We start from the raw sequence: 17,282 nt of genomic DNA, 5'->3' as shown, positions 1-17,282 counted from the left end.
TGGTCAAGGCATCTCCACATCTACAAGATCTCTCTAGTGTTGTATCTGTACAACTTAACAGCATGTGGCTAGCAATTTTAAATGCTTTCCAAGCTTCAGAATATTCCTCACATATATAATTACATTTAATATTCATGAGAATCTTATAATGTAGGTTTCAGTCAAACTGTTGAAGTGGTAAAGGGGGTATGAAATATACATGGTAGATGCTGTCATTAATAAATGCAAGAGTGTTATTTGCTATATTTTTTAAATGAGGTAACTAGCAGGTGTTTAATTTAAATTATTTTTGTTAAGTTGAAGTCTTAAGATTTTAGATGCAACATTTAAGAGCAATGATACAGGTAAAAGTGCTGACATTCAGAAGCCCAAAGGCTCTGCGTTTTCACACTAGGTGTTTCTACCTTAGAAATTATGAACAGAGTGAAACTTGACAAAACCAGTACAACCCACTAGAGAAAAAAGCTGAGTAACTTTTCTGGAGAAGAAAACGGTGCATATGAAAATTGCAACAGAGTTAGATTTATACATAATGCAACATTGTGTTGAGTTCCATGAGGTCAAAAGAATGAATTAGGTATGTATTCCATGTGAAAGTTTTTGTGTTTAGATAGAGAAAGATACAAAGGAAGAGGCAAAATGACTGAAAAAAGAATATATACCCATAAAAGGGGGTTAAAAAATACAACCATTTTTGTTTGTTTGTTTGTTTGTTTTGAGACAGTATCTCCCTCTCTCCCCCAGGCTGGAGTCCCATGGTGCGATCTCAGCTCACTGCAGCCTTGACCTCCCAGCTCAGCCTCCCAAGCAGCTGGGACCACAGGCATGAACCACCACACCTGGCTAATTTTTGTATTTTTTGTAGAGGCAGTGTTTCACTGTGTTGCCTAGGCTGGTCTTGAACTCCTGCCCTCAAATGATCTGCTTGCCTGGGCCTCCCAAAGTGCTGGGATTACAGGCATGAGCCACCATAACTGGCCTAAATACAACCATTCTTAATATACTCAACTTTCCATATTCATGAGTTCTACATTCCTGGATTCAACCAGTCATGGATAAAAAGCATTCATAAAAAATAAAAATAACAATAAAACAACATAACAATAAAATTAATGCAAATATTAAGAATACACTATAATAGGCTGGGCACAAACACAGAGGCTCACGCCTATAATCCCAACACTTAGAGAAGCCAAGGTATTTGAATCACTTGTGGCTAGGAGATTGAGATCAGCCTAGCCAACATGGTGAAACCCTGTCTTTACTAAAAATACAGAAAATTTAGCCAGGCTTGGTGATTCACACCTGTAATCCCAGTTACTCAGGAGGCTGAGGCACAAGAGTCATTTGAACCTGAGAGGTGGAGGTTGCAGTGAGTCAAGATTGCTCCACTGCACTCAAGCCTGGGTGACAGAGAGAAGAGACACCCTGTCTCAAAAAACAAAAACAAAACAAAACAAAACCCAAAAAAGCACTATAACAACTATTTACATAGCATTTACATTGTATTAGGTATTGTGAATAATCCAGAGAGAATTTAAAATATACAGGAGGATGTTTGCAGGTTATGTACAAATACTACTTCATTTTCTGCAAGGTATTTGAGCATCTGCAAATTTTAGTGTCTTTAGTGTTTAGTGAGTGGAGTCCTGGAAACAATCCCCCACAGATATTGAGTGCAACTCTATATGTCCTATTTTAAGAACAGATTAACAGGAAGAAAGTTGTCACAAAAGTTTGCATAGCTAATGCAAAACACTGATACAAGTAAGATGTTCTTGAATCTCTAGTAAGTTTGGCTATATTGATATTATGAGAAATTATTGCTACAATTTCCTAAGAATTCTATCATTCTCAATCCTGGAATATTTGAAATCAATTAACAGTTAAAATTATGTTCGTGAAGATTCAAGCAATACTGTAATAACAAGTAAGCACTCCCCAAAATAACACAGTTTTTGCATATCATCAGTTCAGGTGTTTAATTCCAGGGAATAGAGAATTGCTTCTACATTTCTGACTGGCGCCTGGAAATGCAGAGGGACAATGTGCTGGTGTTGCCCTGGGGAGGTAAGTGGAAAGTAGGGAACCCTCGAAGTTTGAGAAAGACATGACAACTCCTCTTGTGCAACCTTTCTTGCTTTCTGACTGTAATTTCCTTTGGAACTTGGCAAGGACGATTCTCCCCTGAGGGAAATGTGTTACCCTCAACTGACAAGGGGGTAAGCAACTATAGGTTTATTATTAGATGTTCCCTTGAGAAATGAAGTTTTTAAAAGTTTCAAAAAGTGGTGTTTAAATTTCTATAGCTGCAGGGCACCTGTAGTTTATGTGCTAACCATGTACCTATGTTTTATGAAGCTATTTAATCTGCAATTCACTCTTTAAAAAGGCAGTCACCATAGCAACTGACATGAGAAAAGTATTGTGCTGGCTTTGACATGCAGAACACTCCACAGACAATGCCATATATAGCCTACAGAGAAGTCAGAAGCTGTGAATGCCTGGTTTCAGGAAAGTGAGGTTAACTCATTATTTTAGTCATTTTCTTCTCATTACCTTAGGGAAGTGCTGAGAATAGTGAACTATAAGAAAAGTAAAATCTGCTGAATGTTGGCTACAACTCTGCTATTGGCTGAGACGAAGGCCCTTCTTTAAAGTCTTAAGAATTTTCAAAGAAAGTCTAGTTTAAGAGGTCAAAATGTTCCTTTCAATCATGAAGTATTTATAAATAAAATTATTATTTTCCCCCATAACCACATACAATCAGATTATTACATAAAAAAATTCACAGAAAATGTGGAAACAAATTACTTTTGTTCAGTAGCATGCTAATGCTCTGTATATAAGAAATATTTTTTCTCTCACATCAGCAAAAACATAGTTACAAAATGTGTTTTTATCAACAGTCAGAAATCCTGAGCATTGTTACATTTTGATGACATGATAGTATATGACATTATTTTTTTCTGCTGGTAATAGGATTAGCAGGTGCCATTTAAAAATACAATGTTAAATATATGTTGCTATACAATTTGATTTGCAATACCAGTACAATTCAACAAATATTTCCTTGTAGTTTGAAACTTTGCAAAACTATTTTCTACTTTTATTTTGAAAGTGTGTTTTAATGTTGGATTTTCCTTCTTAAACCCTGCTTATTTAAATTTGTTTCTGAAGATATTTCACCAAGTCAATGTTGCAAAAAATTATCTTGCAAATAATTTGGAAAATATTTACTATCTGGATCATAGCTGATGAAGAACTTGTTTTTCAGAAACAATTAATTTAAACAGTATTTATCAACTACACTTCACTATATTTACATGATTCTTCCAGCTATTATATTATACTATATTATATTGTATATATATTTTATATATATATATACATATTTTTTTTTTTTTTTTTTTTGAGACAGAGTCTTGCTCTGTCCCCCAGGCTGGAGTGCAGTGGCATGATCTCAGCTCACTGCAAGCTCTGCCTCCTGGGTTCACACCATTTTCCTGCCTCAGCCTCCTGAGTAGCTAGGACTACAGGTGCCTGCCACCACACCCAGCTAATTGTTCTTTTTTTTTTTTTTTTTTTTGTATTTTTAGTAGAGATGGTGTTTCACCATGTTAGCCAGGATGGTCTAGATCTCCTGACTTCGTGATCCACCTGCCTCGACCTCCCAAAGTGCTGGGATCACAGGCGTGAGCCACCACACCTGGTCTGTAGATATAATTTTTAAAAAATATTATGTATATGATTCCTGGCTTTAATAAACATACATTAAAAAATAAAATGACCAATAAAAGGTAGCTTAAATGAGAGTTAAATTATGTGATTCATGAAAGTAATTCATAATTTCACCATATAGGAAGACCAATGCAGGCTGATTGAGTTCATTGTAGAAGGTGCTTCACAAAAGAAAAAATGAGGAATCATGCAGGTGGCTCTTCTAATAGCCCAGTAAAGAAACACTGTTGATGTGTACTAAGGTATAGGAGCAGGGAATGGTGACTTAGCTGAATTCAGGATTCATTTTGAAGACAAAGCTAACAAGCTTTCTTGATAGAATACTGAGACCAATCCAGGATAACTTCTGGGTTTTGACCTAAGTGTCTGGATGAATGGGAAGACAGAATGAACATAGTCAGCAGAACTGAAAGTAATCACAAATTTGGGCTTGGGGTTGAAAACCCATTTTTTTTTTTTTTTTTTTTTTTTGGCGAAGTGTCTAGGCACAATTCCCCTGTGCTAGGGAAGGAAAAAAGTCCTTGCAGTGATTTTGAACATTTTTGATTTGTTTCAGAAATTATGTCATTGTTGACCAACCTCACCAGGATACAATAGCATATGTGGTATTAAGAAGAATGTGTTTTAGGAACATTAATTTCAACTTAATATATGTGTCAATATTTATAATTTATCAAAGCCAGAGACCAGTCTTATTATTTATCTTTGGTGTAAATGCCTAATACCCTTAATGACAAGTGCCTAATAGATGCTGATTAATAAGTTGCAGTTCAAAACACAGACTCTTTATGGGTATAAAATATCCTATTAATCAACATTTCATTATTTTCTCATACAATCATTCACTGTTTTTTTAAATCCATACTCTTCCTCTGTGAACTCTGAACTGGCTGTAAGGACTGGAAAATAGCTAAAATATATTTTATATTCAAAAACTTTCCCAGTACACTATTGAGTTGATGAAACCTTCTCATAACCACATGATCAATGAAAAAGGCTCATATATTGGGAAAGAAAATCATATCTGAAACAATTATAAAGCCTTTTTCTGTGGAATCAGGCATATAAATGACTAAGGTCATACAAAAGTAAACTTTTGAGATTGCATCTTATTCTGATATCAGCGTGTGAAACTCAGCAGGGAGACTGAATTTTGAGCAGTAACCAGGTTAATCTACAGAGTAAACACTTTAGCTCTCAAATCTAAGGCAGTTTTTCCACCTTTAATGTCATCTCTCTCTATAAGCCATATAGTTCACATAAGGATTCTGTTCTTTCTGATTAAGAGAAGGAGGACATTCTGTCAGCTAAATCAATATCTTACCAGTGGAAAAAAAATAGAAAATTGTAAATAATAGTGGCAATTTTTCTAGGACTCATGAAATGCCATGAAAGAGCATGCATGATTCTCTCTAGGGCTAGGAAATTTAACTTTCATCCTAGACAGCTCATTCTGATACTTACAAGGTTTTTAAGAGCAAGAATAAAACAACAATAATATATTTTATCACATTTCTCTGCAATGATATTTCAAGTTCCATAAGTAACTACAACAATTTCTAACCTTTGGCACTTGTACCTGTATTATCTATTTTATAATCTCATATTTGTAAAGTACGTATAACATTGCATGGCACATAGAGCATCATATAAGCATTATACACATAAAGCATAATATTCAAGTTTTTAAGACAAATAAAAAACATCATATTTTAAGTGCAGAAGCGTAATTTCTGCATGTTTCTTTAAGTTTAATAACCAGTGTCATTGTACCCATTTAGATCAGTCAGCTCTATAAACAATGGTGTGCTGGCAAAAGTTTAATAACCAGCTCTCCAAAGTGGGGGATGGGAAAAGCCTGATTTATAATATTTGAAAATTTCTGTGGTGCAAATATTTCAATGACACATTAATGTGACATCATCAGATACAGTAGTTTTCAGAAGAATATAATCAGTTCTTATGAGAAAGTATAAGTTGACTCAGACATCATTTATAACTACTTGTGTATGTGATAGTCACTATTGCTATTTTTACAAGTTAAAAATAAAAAAGCTAAAATACCCTTTTCAATATATATTTTTCAATGATTTTGTCCAAATCTAGATCTTCTTTCTCTATCATTGATTTTATATATGCCCAATTATATTTCTTAATTCTTATTCTAGGTTATTGTTAGCATTGGCCTAGAACTAGACTGGTAAATGTGGTAGACACATTATCATTCCCCAAACCCCATGGTATCTTTCTGTGCATTACTTTACGTAATTGTAATCTTTCCTGCTCAGGCTTAAAACAAATTTATCATACATCCTAACACATCACTCTAGGAAGCCATTTCAGTTAATTGTAGTTTACCAAATGGTTATAACAGTCTATCAATCTTTTTACTTCCAACTTTGATCATCTACTGTTAGTTACTAACAGTGACTAGCATTTATTAAATCTTTGCCATGTCCAAAACAGTACTTTAATTTACATATAACTCATTTAATTCACCTAATCATATTAAATAAATTCTATTTTAAAACCTAGTATTACAGATAATGAAATCAAGAAACAGAGTTTACGTAAATTTCTCTGGGTTATGTGTCTCATAAATGTAGTCAAAGTTTCTGGAGTCCACACCAGAAAGTTGGACTTTCTTATTTCACTTTCAAATCAAGATTACCATTTCTTTACACAATTTTTCTAGAGGCCTTTAACAATCCCATTTCCACAATCCTCCTGAAGTCCCTGTCTTCACTGGCCTTTTCAAACACATTTGTTCAAATTATTATAATACAGTTTTTCTTATTTCAACATTGAGCACATCTCAAAGTTATATTCCACTTTTAGATTGTCCAGCCCAAGACCGTAAAATCATTTGTAATCATTATTCACTCAGATTTTGAATTCTAAGCACCAAATTGAAGCCTTTCTAAAGCAGTCATAATGAAGCTCGAGTCGCTGTTTATTTTCTTCATGCCTCATCAGATTCAGTTGATCTTCTGTTCTCTAGGAATGTTGCAAATTTTGTACTCCTTTTCTAAAGCTTAATTTATATTTATTCAGTATTTCAAAGTGGCATACACACCTTCATTTCTATGTTTTTTTAACTTTAAAGAGTTGTATTTTCTTCTTTATCATTTATATAAATATAATTATATACATCTAGAAAGGCATTTCAATGTAAGTATATAACACATGATTTCTTCTGCTGAAGAATAAGTATATGATACAGGCAGAGAAGAAAAACAACAAATTCAGAAACGTTAGAGAATAACAGTGAATTCAAAGATGTTGTGTGGTACAATAGTTTTAGCTAATCTTGAAGAATGTATAGAGCATCTATTTAAATTCTTTTTAACTATTCATGACTCTAAAATGTAAGCAAGGTTTTAAGAACACAAGACACCTAAAATAAAACAAACCCTTTTATATAAGTATAACATATACCAGAGAAAAGATAAAAATTATCTCTCCCTTCTTCTACAGCCTCGCCATTGAGTTCTTTATCACCCGTTTTAAAGCCTTATTATTTTTAAGAACTTTTTTTCTGAATAGGTACTACTGATGTTATATGTGATATTAATGATCCATATAAGGAGATGAATATTTCGTTATAGACCCCATTTTATTGTTGCCCAATTTTATTGATTGGGCTATTCCTTTTTGAGGAAATCATCAGAGTCCTGAGTGGGTCCTAGAAGTTTATCTGAAAAGAGCAAGCTGTTCACCAGCACAAATGGCTGCCTCTTTCCAGGGCTCTCATCCCACCACTCACTCCCTCCTTTTGCTCATCTGAAATGGAACCACCCAGCTGCTCAGTCTACTCCTTGGTGGTTACAACACAAGTAGGTGCTTTGCACTGATTGGCTTATTTTCTCCTACATGCTAGAATATTACTATAATAAGCACTAGTAACCCTTATGTTTTTCTGAGAGAGACACATATTTAACTACAAGAAGAAAATTGGCTAGGAAGGGCATTTAAGGCAGTAAGACTCTACCTTCAAGTCATGGTTAAATTTTAAAATAAAATATACACTTTATCTGAACTAAATATTATCAGAATGTAATTTATTTCTCTCATCTAGTTTATGAGGAGAGTGTCGTAACACATAGTGCAGGAAAATTGTAAGAAATAAAATAATAATCTACTTTTTCTTGCTTCATCCTCCAAGGTTACAACAGGATTATTGTATATGCAGTGGACTATTGGACAAAGGATATATCCCAGTGGTTTAGAGTAGTTTAGTTGTGGTTGTAAGTTTTATATTGTACATTTTTAACTGGTCACCTTCACTTAATACTCTACCAATTTACACATAGTATAAGAAATTTACAAACATATACTTGCATTTCCCCTCCTTCAAGTTTGGTAGTATTGTCAAACATTTCACTTTTGCAGTGTTATAGATCCTGAATATAATGTTATAATTTTTGCTTTAAATTGTGAATTATTTACTCACAATTCAAAGTTCACAGTTATTCACATTTCAGAATTACTTTGAGACATTTTTATCTTTTTGAGAAATTTATTTAAAATACATTAGGAAGGACCAGAGCAACATTTGGTCTAACTCTATTTTTTTTTTTTTTTAATTATACTTTAAGTTCTAGGGTACTTGTGCACAACATGCAGGTTTGTTCCATATGTATACATATGCCATGTTGGTGTGCTGCACCCATTAACTCGTCATTTACGTTAGGTATATTTCCTAAAGCTATCCCTCCCCGCCACTCCCATCACCCCACGAAAGACTCCAGTGTGTCATGTTCCCCTTACTGTGTCCAAGTGTTCTTATTGTTCAGTTCCCACCTGTAAGAACATGCAGTGTTTGGTTTTTTGTCCTTGCGATAGTTTGCTGAGAATGATGGTTTCCAGCTTCATCCATGTCCCTGCAAAGGACATGAACTCATCCTTTTTTATGGCTGCATAGTATTCCATGGTGTATATGTGCCACATTATCTTAATCCAGTCTATCGTTGATGGACATTTGGGTTGGTTCCAAGGCTTTGCTATTGTGAATAGTGCCACAATAAACATACATGTGCGTGTGTTTTTATAGCAGCATGATTTATAATCCTTTGGGTATATACCCACTAATGGGATGCCTGGGTCAAATGGTATTTCTAGTTCTAGATCCTTGAGGAATCACCACACTGTCTTCCACAATGGTTGAACTGATTTACAGTCCCACCAACAGTGTAAAAGTATTCCTATTTCTCCACATCCTCTCCAGCACTTGTTGTTTCTTGACTTTTTAATGATCGCCATTCTAACTGGTGTGAGATGGTATCTCATTGTGGTTATGATTTGCATTTCTCTGATGGCCAGTAATAACGAGCATTTTTTCATGGTCTGTTGGCTGCATAAATGTCTTCTTTTGAGAAGTGTCTGTTCATATCCTTTGCCCACTTTTTGATGGGGTTGTTTGTTTTTTTCTTGCAAATTTGTTTCAGTTCTTTGTAGATTCTGAATATTAGCCCTTTGTCAGATGCATAGATTGCAAAAATTTTCTCCCATTCTATACATTGTCTGTTCACTCTGATGGTAGTTTCTTTTGCTGTGCAGAAGTTCTTTAGTTTAATTAGATCCCATTTGTTAATTTTGGCTTCTGTTGCCATTGCTTTTGGTGTTTTAGATATGATGTCCTTGCCCATACCTATGTCCTGAATGGTATTGCCTAGGTTTTATTCTAGGGTTTTTATGGTTTTAGGTCTAACATTTAAGTCTTTAATCCATCTTGAATTAATTTTTGTATAAGGTGTAAGGAAGGGATCCAGATTCAGCTTTCTACACATGGCTAGCCAGTTTTCCCAGCAGCATTTATTAAATAGGGAATCCTTTCCCCGTTTCTTGTTTTTGCCAGGTTTATCAAAGATCAGATGGCTGTAGATGTGTGGTATTATTTCTGAGGGCTCTGTTCTGTTCCATTGATCTATATCTCTGTTTTGGTACCAGTACCATGCTGTTTTGGTTACTGTAGCCTTGTAGTATGGTTTGAAGTCAGGTAGCATGATGCTTCAAGCTTTTTTCTTTTGGCTTAGGATTGCCTTGGCAATGTGGGCTCTTTTTTGGTTCTATATGAACGTTAAAGTAGTTTTTTCCAGTTCTTAGAAGAAAATCATTGGTAGCTTGATGGGGATGGCATTGAATCTATAAATTACCTTGGGCAGTATGGCCATTTACATGATATTGGTTCTTGCTATCCATGGCATGGAATGTTCTTCCATTATTTTGTGTCCTCTTTTACTTTGTTGAGCAGTGGTTTGTAGTTCTCCTTGAAGAAGTCCTTCACATGCCTTGTAAGTTGGATTCCTAGGTATTTTATTCTCTTTGAAGCAATTTTAAATGGGAATTCACTCATGATTTGACTCTCTGTTTGTCTGTTATTGGTGTATAAGAATGCTTGTGATTTTTGCACATTGATTTTGTATCCTGAGACTTTGCTGAAGTTGCTTATCAGCTTAAGGAGCTTTGGGGCTGAGATGATGGGGTTTTCTAAATATACAATCATGTCATCTGCAAACAGGGATAGTTTGACTTCCTGTTTTCCTAATTGAATACCCTTTATTTTTTTCTCCTGTCTGATTGCCCTGGTCAGAACTTCCAACACTATGTTGAATAGGAGTGGTGAGAGAGGGTATCCCTGTCTTGTGCCAGTTTTAAAAGGGAATGCTTCCAGTTTTTGCCCATTCAGTATGATATTGGCTGTGGGTTTGTCATAAATAGCTCTTATTATTTTGAGATACGTCCCATCAATACCAAATTTATTGAGAGTTTTTAGCATGAAGGGCTGTTGAATTTTGTCTAAGGCTTTTTCTGTATCTTTTGAGATAATCATGTGGTTTTTGTCTTTCTTTCTGTTTATATGCTGGATTATGTTTATTGATTTGTGTATGTTGAACCAGCCTTGCATCTCAGGGATGAATCCCACTTGATCATGGTAGATAAGCTTTTTGATATGCTGCTGGATTCAGTTTGCCAGTATTTTGAGGATATGTTGAGGATTTTTGCATCGATGTTCATCAGGGATGTTGGTCTAAAATTCTCTTTTTTTGTTGTGTCTCTGCCAGGGTATGTTATCAGGATGATGCTGGCCTCATACAATGAGTTAAGGAGGATTCCCCCCTTTTCTATTGATTGGAATAGTTTCAGAAGGTATGGTACCAGCTCCTGCTTGTACCTCTGGTAGAATTCAGCTGTGAATCCTTCTGGTCCTGCACAGTTTTTTGGCTGGTAGACTAATAATTATTGCCTCAATTTCAGAGGCTGTTATTGTTCTATTCCAGGATTCAACTTCTTCCTGGTTTAGTCGTGGGAGGGTGTGTGTGTCCAGGAATTTATCCATTTCTTGTAGACTTTCTAGTTTATGTGCATAGAGGTGTTTATAGTATTCACTGATGGTAGTTTGTATTTCTGTGGGATCGGTGGTGATATCCCCTTTATCATTTTTCATTGTGTCTATTTGATTCTTCTCTCTTTTATTCTTTATTAGTCTTGCTAGCAGTCTATCAATTTTTTTAATCTTTTCAAAAAACCAACTCCTGGATTCATTGTTTTTTGAAGAGTTTTTTGTGTCTCTATCTCCTTCAGTTCTGCTCTGATCTTACTTATATCTTGCCTTCTGCTAGCTTTTGAGTGTGTTTGCTCTTACTTCTCTAGTCCTTTTTATTGTGATGTTAGGGTGCCAATGTTAGATCTTTCCTGCTTTCTCTTGTGGGCATTTAGTGGTATAAATTTCCCTCTACACACTGCTTTAAATGTGTCCCAGAGATTCTGGTGTGTTGTGTCTTATTCTCATTGGTTTCAAACAGCATCTTTATTTCTGCCTTCATTTTATTATGTACCCAGTAGTCATTCAGAAGCAGGTAGTTCAGTTTCCATGTAGTTGTGTGCTTTTGAGTGAGTTTCTTAATCCTGAATTCTAGTTTGATTGCACTGTGGTCTGAGAAACAGTTTGTTGTAATTTCTGTTCTTTTACATTTGCTGAGGAGTGCTTTACTTCCAACTATGTGGTCAATTTTGGACTAAGTGCAATGTGGTGCTGAGAAGAATGTATATTCTGTTGATTTTGGGTGGAGAGTTCTGTAGATGTCTATTAGGTCTGCTTGGTGCAGACCTGAGTTCAATTCCTGGATATCCTTGTTAACTTTCTGTCTTGTTGATCTGTCTAATGTTGACATGGGGTATTAAAGTCTCCCATTATTATTGTGTGGCAGCCTAAGTCTCTTTGCAGGTCTCTAAGGGCTTATTTTATGAATCTGGGTGCTCCTGTATTGTGTGCATATATATTTAGGATAGTTAGCTCTTCTTGTTGAATTGATCCCTTTACCATTATGTAAAGGCCTTCTTTGTCTCTTTGTTGGTTTAAAGTCTGTTTTATCAGAGACTAGGATTGCAATCCCTGCCTTTTTTTTTTTTTTTTTTTCCATTTGCTTGGTAGATATTCCTCCATGCCTTTATTTTGAGCCTATGTGTGTCTCTACAAGTAAGATGGGTCTCCTGAATACAGCACACTGATGGGTCTTGACTTTTTATCCTAAAAAGTCTGTGTCTTTTAATTGGAGCATTTAGCCCATTTACATTTAAGGTTAATATTGTTATGTGTGAATTTGATCCCATCATTATGATGTTAGCTGGTTATTTTGCTTGTTAGTTGATGCAGTTTCTTCCTAGCATCTATGGTCTTTACAATTTGACATGTTTTTGCAGTGGCTCGTACCGGTTGTTCCTTTCCATGTTTAGTGCTTCCTTCAGGAGCTCTTGTCGGGCAGGCCTGGTGGTGACAAATCTCTCAACATTTGTTTGTCAGTAATGGATTTTATTTCTCCTTCACTTATGAAGCGTAGTTTGACTGGACTTGAAATTCTGGGTTGAAAATTTTTTTCTTTAAGAATGTTGAAATTTAGCCTCCACTTTCTTCTAGCTTGTAGAGTTTCTGCCAAGAGATCTGCTGTTAGTCTGATGGGCTTCTCTTTACGGGTAACCTGACCTTTCTCTCTGGCTGCCCTTAACATTTTTTCCTTCATTTCAACTTTGGTGAATCTGACAACTATGTGTCGTGGAGTTGCTCTTCTTGAGGAGTATCTTTGTGGCGTTCTTTATATTTCCTCAATTTGAATGTTGGCCTGCCTTGCTAGGTTAGGGAAATTCTCCTGGATAATATCCTGCAGAGTGTTTTCCAACTTGGTTCTATTCTCCCTGTCACTTTCCGGTACACCACTCAGAAGCAGATTTGGTCTTTTCACATAGTCCCATATTTCTTTTTTTTTTTTTCTATTTATTTTTTAATTTTTTTAATTTTTTAATTTTTTAAATTTTTTTAATTTTTTAATTTTTTTTATCATACTTTAAGTTCTAGGGTACATGTGCATAATGTGCAGGTTTGTTACATATGTATACTTATGCCATGTTGGTGTGCTGCACCCATCAACTCGTCAGCACCCATCAATTCATCATTTATATCATGTATAACTCCCCACTGCAATCCCTCCCTCCTCCCCCCTCCCTGTGATAGGCCCCAGTGTGTGATGTTCCCCTTCCCGAGTCCAAGTGATCTCATTGTTCAGTTCCCACCTATGAGTGAGAACATGCGGTGTTTGGTTTTCTCTTCTTGTGATAGTTTGCTAAGAATGATGGTTTCCAGCTGCATCCATGTCCCTACAAAGGATGCAAACTCATCCTTTTTTATGGCTGCATAGTATTCCATGGTGTATATGTGCCACATTTTCTTAATCCAGTCTGTCACAGATGGACATTTGGGTTGATTCCAAGTCTTTGCTATTGTGAATAGTGCCGCAATAAACATACGTGTGCATGTGTCTTTGTAGTAGAATAATTTATAATTCTTTGGGTATATACCCAGTAGTGGGATGGCTGGGTCATATGGTACATTTAGTTCTAGATCCTTGAGGAATTGCCATACTGTTTTCCATAATGGTTGAACTAGTTTACAATCCCACCAACAGTGTAAAAGTGTTCCTATTTCTCCACATCCTCTCCAACACCTGTTGTTTCCTGACTTCTTAATGATTGCCATTCTAACTGGTGTGAGATGGTATCTCATTGTGGTTTTGATTTGCATTTCTCTGATGGCGAGTGATGATGAGCATTTTTTCATGTGCCTGTTGGCTGTATGAATGTCTTCTTTTGAGAAATGTCTGTTCATATCCTTTGCCCACTTTTTGATGGGGTTGTTTGTTTTTTTCTTGTATATTTGTTTGAGTTCTTTGTAGATTCTGGATATTAGCCCTTTGTCAGATGAGTAGGTTGCAAAAATTTTCTCCCATTCTGTAGGTTGCCTGTTCACTCTGATGGTAGTTTCTTTTGCTGTGCAGAAGCTCTTTAGTTTAATTAGATCCCATTTGTCAATTTTGGCTTTTGCTGCCATTGCTTTTGGTGTTTTAGACATGAAGTCCTTGCCCATGCCTATGTCCTGAATGGTACTACCTAGATTTTCTTATAGGGTTTTTATGGTATTAGGTCTGAGATTTAAGTCTCTAATCCATCTTGAATTAATCTTCGTATAAGGAGTAAGGAAAGGGTCCAGTTTCAGCTTTCTACTTATGGCTAGCCAATTTTCCCAGCACCATTTATTAAATAGGGAATCCTTTCCCCATTTCTTGTTTCTCTCCCATATTTCTTGAAGACTTGCTTTGTTTCTTTTTACTCTTTTTTCTCTAACTTTCTCTTCTCACTTCATTTCATTCATTTGATCTTCAGTCACTGATACCCTTTCTTCCAGTTGATCAAACTGGCTACTAAAGCTTGTGTGTTTGTCATGTAGTTCTCCTGCCATGGTTTTCGGCTCCATCAGGTCATTTAAGGACTTCTCTACACTGGTTATTCTAGTTAGCCATTCGTCATAACTTTTTCAATATTTTTAGCTTCTTTATGACGGGTTTGTATTTCCTCCTTTAACTTGGAGAAGTTTGATTGTCTGAAGCCTTCTTTTCTCAACTCATCAAAGTCATTCTGCATCCAGCTTTGTTCCATTACTAGTGAGGAGCTATGTTCCTTTGGAAGGGGAGAGATGCTCTGATTTTTAGAATTTTCAGGTTTTCTGCTCTGGTTTTTCCTGATCTTGGTGGTTTCCCTACCTATGTCTTTGATGATCCGTGATGTACAGATGGGGTTTTGGTGTGGATGTCCTTTCTGTTTGATAGTTTTCCTTCTAACAGTCACAACCCTCAGCTGCAGGTCTGTTGGAGTTTGCTGCAGGTCCACTCCAGACCCTGTTTGCCTGGGTATCAGCAGCGGAGGCTGCAGAACAGCCAATATTGCTGAACAGCAAATGTTGCTGCCTGATCGTTCCTCTGGAAGCTTCGTGTCAGAGGGGTACCTGGCTGTGTGAGGTGTCAGTCTGCCCCTACTAGGGGGTGCCTCCCAGTTAGGCTACTCGGGTGTCAGGGACCCACTTGAGGAGGCAGTCTGTCCATTCTCAAATCTCAAACTCTGTGTTGGGAGAACCACTACTCTCTTCAAAGCTGTCAGACAGGGACATTGAAGTCTGCAGAGGTTTCTGCTGCCTTTTGTTTGGCTATGCCCTGCCCCCGGATATGGAGTATACAGAGGCAGGGAGGCCTCCTTGAGCTGAGGTGGACTCCACCCATTTCAAGCTTCCAGGCTGCTTTGTTTACCTACTCAAGCCTCAGCAATGGCGGGCGCCCCTCCCCCAGCCTCGCTACTGCCTTTCAGTTTGATCTCAGACTGCTATGCTAGCAATGAGCGAGGCTCTGTGGGCATCGGACACTCCAAGGCAAGCGCGGGGTATAATCTCCTGGTGTGCCGTTTGCTAAGACCATTGGAAAAGTGCAGTATTAGGGTGGGAGTGACCCAATTTTCCAGGTGCCATCTGTCACAGCTTCCCTTGGCTAGGAAAGGGAATTCCCTGACCCCTTGAGATTCCTGGGTGAGGTGATGCATCGCCCTGCTTCGGCTCACACTCAGTGGGCTGCACCCACTGTCCTGCACCCACTGTCCGACAAGCCCCAGTGAGATTAACCCAGTACCTCAGTTGGAAATGCACAAATCACTTGTCTTCTGCGTCGCTCATGCTGGGAGCTGTAGACTGGAGCTGTTCCTATTCAGCCATCTTGGAACTGTCCTCCTAACTCTAATTTTTATTCACTACTGAGGTTAAAGCCATCTGTATACTCTGATCACCTGTGTATTACAGGTCTTTTCTACTTTGATTATTATTTATTCACAATTTAAAGATAGGAAAATAGATAAAAAAGTTAAATTATGTTGTTGTGTTTCCCACATATTTGCCATTTTGACTGCTTTTTACTCTTTGTATGTATCCAGTTGTTTATCTACCATCACTTTCCTTATGCTTAAAGGGTATCGTTTACCATTTACTATAATGCAGATATACCAGATACCACTGATAAATTATTTCTGCTTTTGTATATCTGAGAAATTATTTTGCCTTCATTTTTAAGCATATATTTTCACAGGAAAGATAATTCTAGGCTTATATATTATTTTTTCCTCTTCCAATACTTTAAATATATGGTTTCACTATCTCCTGAACTGCATGGATTCTGAAAAGACATCTGCTGCTATTATTGTTATTGTTTCTTTGTATGTAACATGCTGTTTTTTTCTCTGGCTGCTCTTATTTTTCTCTTTATTATTGGTTTTAAGTAATTTAATTATGATGTACTCTACTGTAGTTTTCTCACGTTACTTTTGCTTGGGGCTTGTTGAGCTTTTTGAACTTGCAGGTTTATAGTTTATTACACTTTAAATATTTTTCAGGAAATTCTTCCTAAATATTTTTTCATTTTCTTTTTCTTACTCTCTTTACTGTCTTTCAGTTACTCCAGTTACACATGTATTAGGCCCAGAACTAATTACTGTTGTATTTTTGTTGGGTCAACTCTTTATTCCTCTGTGTTACATTTAAAATAGTTTCTACTTCTGTATTTTCAAGTTCATTAATCCTTTATTTTGCTGCATTTAATCTAACTTTTTTTTTTTTTTTTTTTTTTACTCAAAGACTTTCTTTTATTAGTACGTGGGCTGGGATTGATGGGAAGGGATAGATGTAGTGGGCAACCATGGTTAGCATCGGATGCCCATCCCAATGGCCATGAATGTGCCAAAGGTGCCACCACTCTGCATCATGGTTTTCCCAATGCCGCCCATCAGCTCTCGACCCCGCATTCCGATCCTGAGACAGGAAAAGGTGCCGAAGAGCGCCCCGGCCGCCATGCCCACGGCGCAACCCATCACGAAGCCCATCTTGACGCGGTCGAAGCAGCTTGGCTGGACCCACGGCCACCGGCATCTCGCTCGTGGCCTCGGTCGCTCAGCTCTACGTCTCTCACGGAAAACAACGGGGAGGGCGCTGGAGGCCCGATGAATTGCTTCAAAGATTTGCTTTTTTTTTTTTTTTTTTTTTTTTTTATTTTGAGACGAGGTCTCGCTCTGTCGCCCAGGCTGGAGTGCAGTGGCCGGATCTCAGTTCACTGCAAGCTCCGCCTCCCGGGTTTACGCCATTCTCCTGCCTCAGCCTCCTGAGTACCTGGGACTACAGGCGC

The 17,282-nt window shown here is 37.0% G+C and overlaps 1 pseudogene across 1 annotated transcript; it reads right to left on the bottom strand.

Moving 5' to 3' along the window:
- Window positions 1-16,708: 16,708 nt before the first annotated feature.
- LOC104671800 lies at window positions 16,709-17,029 on the bottom strand (annotated as a pseudogene). Its single transcript, XR_749323.2, has one exon. The product of XR_749323.2 is annotated as a reactive oxygen species modulator 1 pseudogene (transcript).
- Between the last annotated feature and the right edge of the window lie 253 nt (window positions 17,030-17,282).

Source organism: Rhinopithecus roxellana, chromosome 15 (genome assembly GCF_007565055.1).
Source record: "Rhinopithecus roxellana isolate Shanxi Qingling chromosome 15, ASM756505v1, whole genome shotgun sequence".
Lineage (NCBI taxonomy): Eukaryota > Metazoa > Chordata > Mammalia > Primates > Cercopithecidae > Rhinopithecus > Rhinopithecus roxellana.
Note: the sequence above shows the minus strand (reverse complement) of the source record. Positions and strands in the feature narration are given on the sequence as shown.